The sequence below is a fragment of the Chiloscyllium punctatum genome, chromosome 46 (genome assembly GCF_047496795.1).
Source record: "Chiloscyllium punctatum isolate Juve2018m chromosome 46, sChiPun1.3, whole genome shotgun sequence".
In the NCBI taxonomy this organism is placed as follows: Eukaryota; Metazoa; Chordata; class Chondrichthyes; order Orectolobiformes; family Hemiscylliidae; genus Chiloscyllium; species Chiloscyllium punctatum.
The window spans coordinates 60,557,500-60,566,684 of record NC_092784.1 but is presented as its reverse complement, the minus strand read 5'-3'; positions in this window follow the sequence as shown (position 1 = coordinate 60,566,684).

Genomic DNA, 9,185 nt, shown 5'->3' with positions numbered 1-9,185 from the left:
TCTCTCTAACACACAGTCTCTCTCTCTCTCTAACACACTGTCTCTCTCTCTCTAACACACACTGTCTCTCTCTCTCTCTCTAACACACACTGTCTCTCTCTCTCTGACACACACTGTCTCTCTCTCTCTCTCTCTAACACACACTGTCTCTCTCTCTCTCTCTAACACACACTGTCTCTCTCTCTCTCTCTCTCTAACACACACTGTCTCTCTCTCTCTCTCTCTAACACACACTGTCTCTCTCTCTAACACACTGTCTCTCTCTCTCTAACACACTGTCTCTCTCTCTCTAAACACACTGTCTCTCTCTCTCTAACACACTGTCTCTCTCTCTCTAACACACTGTCTCTCTCTCTCTAACACCTGTCTCTCTCTCTCTAACACACTGTCTCTCTCTCTCTAACACACTGTCTCTCTCTCTCTCTACACACACTGTCTCTCTCTCTCTCTAACACACTGTCTCTCTCTCTCTCTCTAACACACACTGTCTCTCTCTCTCTCTCTCTAACACACACTGTCTCTCTCTCTCTCTCTCTCTAACACACTGTCTCTCTCTCTCTCTCTCTAACACACTGTCTCTCTCTCTCTAACACACTGTCTCTAACACACTGTCTCTCTCTCTCTAACACACTGTCTCTCTCTCTCTAACACACTGTCTCTCTCTCTCTCTAACACACACTGTCTCTCTCTCTCTCTCTGAACCACACTGTCTCTCTCTCTCTGACACACACTGTCTCTCTCTCTCTGACACACACTGTCTCTCTCTCTCTCTCTAACACACACTGTCTCTCTCTCTCTCTCTCTAACACACTGTCTCTCTCTCTCTCTAACACACACTGTCTCTCTCTCTCTCTCTAACACACACTGTCTCTCTCTCTCTAACACACTGCTCTCTCTCTCTCTAACACACTGTCCTCTCTCTCTCTAACACACTGTCTCTCTCTCTCTAACACACTGTCTCTCTCTCTCTAACACACTGTCTCTCTCTCTCTAACACACTGTCTCTCTCTCTCTCTCACACACACTCTCTCTCTCTCTAACACACACTCTCTCTCTCTCTCTAACACACACTGTCTCTCTCTCTCTAACACACACTGTCTCTCTCTCTATAACACACACTGTCTCTCTCTCTCTCTCTATAACACACACTGTGTCTCTCTCTCTCTCTCTCTCTCTCTCTCTCTCTCTAACACACACTGTCTCTCTCTCTCTCTAACACACACTGTCTCTCTCTCTCTCTAACACACACTGTCTCTCTCTCTCTCTAACACACACTGTCTCTCTCTCTCTCTAACACACACTGTCTCTCTCTCTCTCTAACACACACTGTCTCTCTCTCTCTAACACACACTGTCTCTCTCTCTCTCTCTAACACACACTGTCTCTCTCTCTCTAACACACTGTCTCTCTCTCTCTAACACACACTCTCTCTCTCTAACACACACTGTCTCTCTCTCTCTAACACACACTGTCTCTCTCTCTCTCTGACACACACTGTCTCTCTCTCTCTAACACACACTGTCTCTCTCTCTCTCTAACACACGTCTCTCTCTCTCTCTCTCTCTCTCTCTCTCTCTCTCTCTCTCTCTGACACACACTGTCTCTCCATCTCTGACACACACTGTCTCTCCCACTCTGACACACACTGTCTCTCTCTCCATCTCTCTCTCTCTAACACACACCGTCTCTCTCTCTAACACACTGTCTCTCTCTCCAACACACACTGTCTCTCTCCCTCTCTCTAACACACACAGTCTCTCTCTCTCTTTCTAACACACAGTCTCTCTCTCTAACACACACTGTCTCTCTCTCTCTAACACACACTGTCTCTCTCTCTCTAACACACACTGTCTCTCTCTCTCTAACACACACTGTCTCTCTCTCTCTAACACACACTGTCTCTCTCTCCCTCTCTGACACACACTGTCTCTCTCTCTCTGACACACACTGTCTCTCTCTCTCTGACACACACTGTCTCTCTCTCTCTGACACACACTGTCCTCTCTCTCTCTCTCTCTGACACACACTGTCTCTCTCTCTCTCTCTCTGACACACACTGTGTCTCTCTCTCTCTCTCTCTCTAACACACACTGTCTCTCTCTCTCTTTCTAACACAGTCTCTCTCTCTAACACACACTGTCTCTCTCTCTCTAACACACACTGTCTCTCTCTCTCTAACACACACTGTCTCTCTCTCTCTAACACACACTGTCTCTCTCTCTCTAACACACACTGTCTCTCTCTCTCTAACACACACTGTCTCTCTCTCCCTCTCTGACACACACTGTCTCTCTCTCTCTGACACACACTGTCTCTCTCTCTCTGACACACACTGTCTCTCTCTCTCTCTCTCTGACACACACTGTCTCTCTCTCTCTCTCTCTGACACACACTGTCTCTCTCTCTCTCTCTCTAACACACACTGTCTGTCTCTCTCTCTAACACACACTGTCTCTCTCTCTAACACACACTGTCTCTCTCTCTAACACACACTGTCTCTCTCTCTAACACACACTGTCTCTCTCTCTAACACACACTGTCTCTCTCTCTAACACACACTGTCTCTCTCTCTAACACACACTGTCCTCTCTCTCTAACACACACTGTCTCTCTCTCTAACACACACTGTCTCTCTCTCTAACACACACTGTCTCTCTCTCTAACACACACTGTCTCTCTCTCTAACACACACTGTCTCTCTCTCTAACACACACTGTCTCTCTCTCTCTCTCTCTAACACACACTGTCTCTCTCTCTCTCTAACACACACTGTCTCTCTCTCTCTCTCTCTAACACACTGTCTCTCTCTCTCTCTAACACACACTGTCTCTCTCTCTCTAACACACTGTCTCTCTCTCTCTAACACACTCTCTCTCTCTCTCTAACACACTGTCTCTCTCTCTCTAACACACTGTCTCTCTCTCTCTAACACACACTGTCTCTCTCTCTCTCTCTAACACACACTGTCTCTCTCTCTCTGACACACACTGTCTCTCTCTCTCTCTCTCTAACACACACTGTCTCTCTCTCTCTCTAACACACACTGTCTCTCTCTCTCTCTCTCTAACACACTGTCTCTCTCTCTCTCTAACACACACTGTCTCTCTCTCTCTCTCTAACACACACTGTCTCTCTCTCTCTAACACACTGTCTCTCTCTCTCTAACACACTGTCTCTCTCTCTCTAACACACTGTCTCTCTCTCTCTAACACACTGTCTCTCTCTCTCTCTAACACACTGTCTCTCTCTCTCTAACACACTGTCTCTCTCTCTCTGACACACACTGTCTCTCTCTCTCTCTCTCTAACACACACTGTCTCTCTCTCTCTCTAACACACACTGTCTCTCTCTCTCTCTCTCTAACACACACTGTCTCTCTCTCTCTCTCTCTAACACACACTGTCTCTCTCTCTCTCTCTCTCTAACACACTGTCTCTCTCTCTCTAACACACTGTCTCTCTCTCTAACACACTCTCTCTCTCTCTCTAACACACCTGTCTCTCTCTCTCTAACACACTGTCCTCTCTCTCTCTAACACACTGTCTCTCTCTCTCTAACCACACTGTCTCTCTCTCTCTCTAACACACACTGTCTCTCTCTCTCTCTCTGACACACACTGTCTCTCTCTCTCTGACACACACTGTCTCTCTCTCTCTCTGACACACACTGTCTCTCTCTCTCTCTCTAACACACACTGTCTCTCTCTCTCTCTCTCTAACACACTGTCTCTCTCTCTCTCTAACACACACTGTCTCTCTCTCTCTCTCTAACACACACTGTCTCTCTCTCTCTAACACACTGTCTCTCTCTCTCTAACACACTGTCTCTCTCTCTCTACCACACTGTCTCTCTCTCTCTAACACACTGTCTCTCTCTCTCTAACACACTGTCTCTCTCTCTAACACACTGTCTCTCTCTCTCTCACACACACTCTCTCTCTCTCTCTAACACACACTCTCTCTCTCTCTCTAACACACACTGTCTCTCTCTCTCTAACACACACTGTCTCTCTCTCTATAACACACACTGTCTCTCTCTCTCTCTCTATAACACACACTGTGTCTCTCTCTCTCTCTCTCTCTCTCTCTAAACACACACTGTCTCTCTCTCTCTCTAACACACACTGGTCTCTCTCTCTCTCTAACACACACTGTCTCTCTCTCTCTCTAACACACACTGTCTCTCTCTCTCTCTAACACACACTGTCTCTCTCTCTCTCTAACACACACTGTCTCTCTCTCTCTAACACACACTGTCTCTCCCCTCTCTCTCTCTAACACACACTGTCTCTCTCTCTCTAACACACTGTCTCTCTCTCTCTAACACACACTCTCTCTCTCTAACACACACTGTCTCTCTCTCTCTAACACACACTGTCTCTCTCTCTCTCTGACACACACTGTCTCTCTCTCTCTCTAACACAGTCTCTCTCTCTCTCTCTCTCTCTCTCTCTCTCTCTCTGACACACACTGTCTCTCCATCTCTGACACACACTGTCTCTCCCACTCTGACACACACTGTCTCTCTCTCCATCTCTCTCTCTCTAACACACACCGTCTCTCTCTCTAACACACTGTCTCTCTCTCCAACACACACTGTCTCTCTCCCTCTCTCTAACACACACAGTCTCTCTCTCTCTTTCTAACACACAGTCTCTCTCTCTAACACACACTGTCTCTCTCTCTCTAACACACACTGTCTCTCTCTCTCTAACACACACTGTCTCTCTCTCTCTAACACACACTGTCTCTCTCTCCCTCTCTGACACACACTGTCTCTCTCTCTCTGACACACACTGTCTCTCTCTCTCTGACACACACTGTCTCTCTCTCTCTCTCTCTGACACACTGTCTCTCTCTCTCTCTCTCTAACACACACTGTCTCTCTCTCTCTTTCTAACACAGTCTCTCTCTCTAACACACACTGTCTCTCTCTCTCTAACACACACTGTCTCTCTCTCTCTAACACACACTGTCTCTCTCTCTCTAACACACACTGTCTCTCTCTCTCTAACACACACTGTCTCTCTCTCTCTAACACACACTGTCTCTCTCTCTCTAACACACACTGTCTCTCTCTCTCTAACACACACTGTCTCTCTCTCTCTAACACACACTGTCTCTCTCTCCCTCTCTGACACACACTGTCTCTCTCTCTCTGACACACACTGTCTCTCTCTCTCTGACACACACTGTCTCTCTCTCTCTCTCTCTGACACACACTGTCTCTCTCTCTCTCTCTCTGACACACACTGTCTCTCTCTCTCTCTCTCTGACACACACTGTCTCTCTCTCTCTGACACACACTGTCTCTCTCTCTCTCTCTCTGACACACACTGTCTCTCTCTCTCTCTCTCTGACACACACTGTCTCTCTCTCTCTCTCTCTAACACACACTGTCTCTCTCTCTCTTTCTAACACAGTCTCTCTCTCTAACACACACTGTCTCTCTCTCTCTAACACACACTGTCTCTCTCTCTCTAACACACACTGTCTCTCTCTCTCTAACACACACTGTCTCTCTCTCTCTAACACACACTGTCTCTCTCTCTCTAACACACACTGTCTCTCTCTCTCTAACACACACTGTCTCTCTCTCTCTAACACACACTGTCTCTCTCTCTCTAACACACACTGTCTCTCTCTCCCTCTCTGACACACACTGTCTCTCTCTCTCTGACACACACTGTCTCTCTCTCTCTGACACACACTGTCTCTCTCTCTCTCTCTCTGACACACACTGTCTCTCTCTCTCTCTCTCTGACACACACTGTCTCTCTCTCTCTCTCTCTAACACACACTGTCTGTCTCTCTCTCTAACACACACTGTCTCTCTCTCTAACACACACTGTCTCTCTCTCTAACACACACTGTCTCTCTCTCTCTCTCTAACACACTGTCTCTCTCTCTCTCTCTAACACACACTGTCTCTCTCTCTCTCTCTCTAACACACACTGTCTCTCTCTCTCTCTAACACACACTGTCTCTCTCTCTCTCTCTCTAACACACACTGTCTCTCTCTCTAACACACACTGTCTCTCTCTCTAACACACACTGTCTCTCTCTCTAACACACACTGTCTCTCTCTCTCTCTCTCTAACACACTGTCTCTCTCTCTCTAACACACTGTCTCTCTCTCTCTAACACACTGTCTCTCTCTCTCTAACACACTGTCTCTCTCTCTCTAACACACTGTCTCTCTCTCTCTAACACACTGTCTCTCTCTCTCTCTCTAACACACTGTCTCTCTCTCTCTAACACACTGTCTCTCTCTCTCTAACACACTGTCTCTCTCTCTCTCTCTCTAACACACTGTCTCTCTCTCTCTCTCTAACACACACTGTCTCTCTCTCTCTCTCTAACACACACTGTCTCTCTCTCTCTCTCTAACACACACTGTCTCTCTCTCCCTAACACACTGTCTCTCTCTCTCTAACACACTGTCTCTCTCTCTCTAACACACTGTCTCTCTCTCTCTAACACACTGTCTCTCTCTCTCTAACACACTGTCTCTCTCTCTCTCTCTCTAACACACTGTCTCTCTCTCTCTCTCTAACACACACTGTCTCTCTCTCTCTCTCTAACACACACTGTCTCTCTCTCTCTCTCTAACACACACTGTCTCTCTCTCCCTAACACACTGTCTCTCTCTCTCTAACACACTGTCTCTCTCTCTCTAACACACTGTCTCTCTCTCTCTAACACACTGTCTCTCTCTCTCTCTAACACACTGTCTCTCTCTCTCTCTCTCTAACACACACTGTCTCTCTCTCTCTCTCTAACACACACTGTCTCTCTCTCTCTCTAACACACTGTCTCTCTCTCTCTAACACACTGTCTCTCTCTCTCTAACACACTGTCTCTCTCTCTCTCTAACACACTGTCTCTCTCTCTCTCTCTCACACACACTGTCTCTCTCTCTCTCTAACACACACTGTCTCTCTCTCTCTCTAACACACACTGTCTCTCTCTCTCTCTAACACACACTGTCTCTCTCTCTCTCTAACACACACTGTCTCTCTCTCTCTCTCTAACACACACTGTCTCTCTCTCTCTCTCTAACACACACTGTCTCTCTCTCTCTCTCTAACACACACTGTCTCTCTCTCTCTAACACACACTGTCTCTCTCTCTCTAACACACACTGTCTCTCTCTCTCTCTAACACACACTGTCTCTCTCTCTCTCTCTAACACACACTGTCTCTCCCTCTCTGACACACACTGTCTCTCTCTCTCTGACACACACTGTCTCTCTCTCTCTCTCTAACACACACTGTCTCTCTCTCTCTCTAACACACTGTCTCTCTCTCTCTCTAACACACACTGTCTCTCTCTCTCTCTCTAACACACACTGTCTCTCTCTCTCTCTCTAACACACTGTCTCTCTCTCTCTAACACACTGTCTCTCTCTCTCTAACACACTGTCTCTCTAACACACTGTCTCTCTCTCTCTAACACACTGTCTCTCTCTCTCTAACACACTGTCTCTCTCTCTCTAACACACTGTCTCTCTCTCTCTAACACACTGTCTCTCTCTCTCTCTCTCTAACACACTGTCTCTCTCTCTCTCTCTCTAACACACTGTCTCTCTCTCTCGCTGACACACACTGTCTCTCTCTCTCGCTGACACACACTGTCTCTCTCTCTCTAACACGCTGTCCCTCTCTCTCTCTCTAACACACTGTCTCTCTCTCTCACACACTGTCTCTCTCTCTCACACACTGTCTCTCTCTCTCACACACTGTCTCTCTCTCTCTGACACACACTGTCTCTCTCTCTCTGACACACACTGTCTCTCTCTCTCTCTCTAACACACACTGTCTCTCTCTCTCGAACACACACTGTCTCTCTCTCTCTCTCTAACACACTGTCTCTCTCTCTCTCTCTAACACACTGTCTCTCTCTCTCTCTCTAACACACTGTCTCTCTCTCTTACATACACTGTCTCTCTCTCTCTAACACACTGTCTCTCTCTCTCTCTAACACACACTGTCTCTCTCTAATACACACTGTCGATCTCTCTCACACACACTGTCTCTCTCTCTCTCTCTAACACACTGTCTCTCTCTCTCGCTGACACACACTGTCTCTCTCTCTCTCTCTAACACACTGTCTCTCTCTCTCGCTGACACACACTGTCTCTCTCTCTAACACACACTGTCTCTCTCTCTCTCTCTCTAACACACACTGTCTCTCTCTCTAACACACACTGTCTCTCTCTCTAACACACACTGTCTCTCTCTCTAACACACACTGTCTCTCTCTCTAACACACACTGTCTCTCTCTCTAACACACACTGTCTCTCTCTCTCTAACACACACTGTCTCTCTCTCTCTGACACACACTGTCTCTCTCTCTCTGACACACACTGTCTCTCTCTCTCTCTCTAACACACACTGTCTCTCTCTCTCTCTCTCTAACACATACTGTCTCTCTCTCTCTCTCGAACACACACTGTCTCTCTCTCTCTCTAACACACACTGTCTCTCTCTCTCTCTAACACACACTGTCTCTCTCTCTCTCTAACACACACTGTCTCTCTCTCTCTCTCTAACACACACTGTCTCTCTCTCTCTCTCTAACACACACTGTCTCTCTCTCTCTCTCTAACACACACACTGTCTCTCTCTCTCTCTCTCTCTCTAACACACAGTCTCTCTCTCCTGACACACACTGTCTCTCTCTCCTGACACACACTGTCTCTCTCTCTCTCTCTTACATACACTGTCTCTCTCTCTCTCTAACACACTGTCTCTCTCTCTCTCTCTCTCCCTCTCTGACACACACTGTCTCTCTCTCTCTCTCTCTCTAACACACTGTCTCTCTCTCTCTCTCTCTCCCTCTCTGACACACACTGTCTCTCTCTCTCTCTCTAACACACACTGTCTCTCTCTCTCTCTCTAACACACACTGTCTCTCTCTCCACACACACACTGTCTCTCTCTCTCTCTCCAACACACACTGTCTCTCTCCCTCTCTGACTCACACTGTCTCTCTCTCTCTCTAACACACACTGTCTCTCTCTCTCTTCCACACACTGTCTCTCTCTCTCTAACACACTGTCTCTCTCTCTCTAACACACTGTCTCTCTCTCTCTAACACACTGTCTCTCTCTCTCTCTCTCACACACACTGTCTCTCTCTCTCTCTAACACACACTGTCTCTCTCTCTCTCTAACACACAC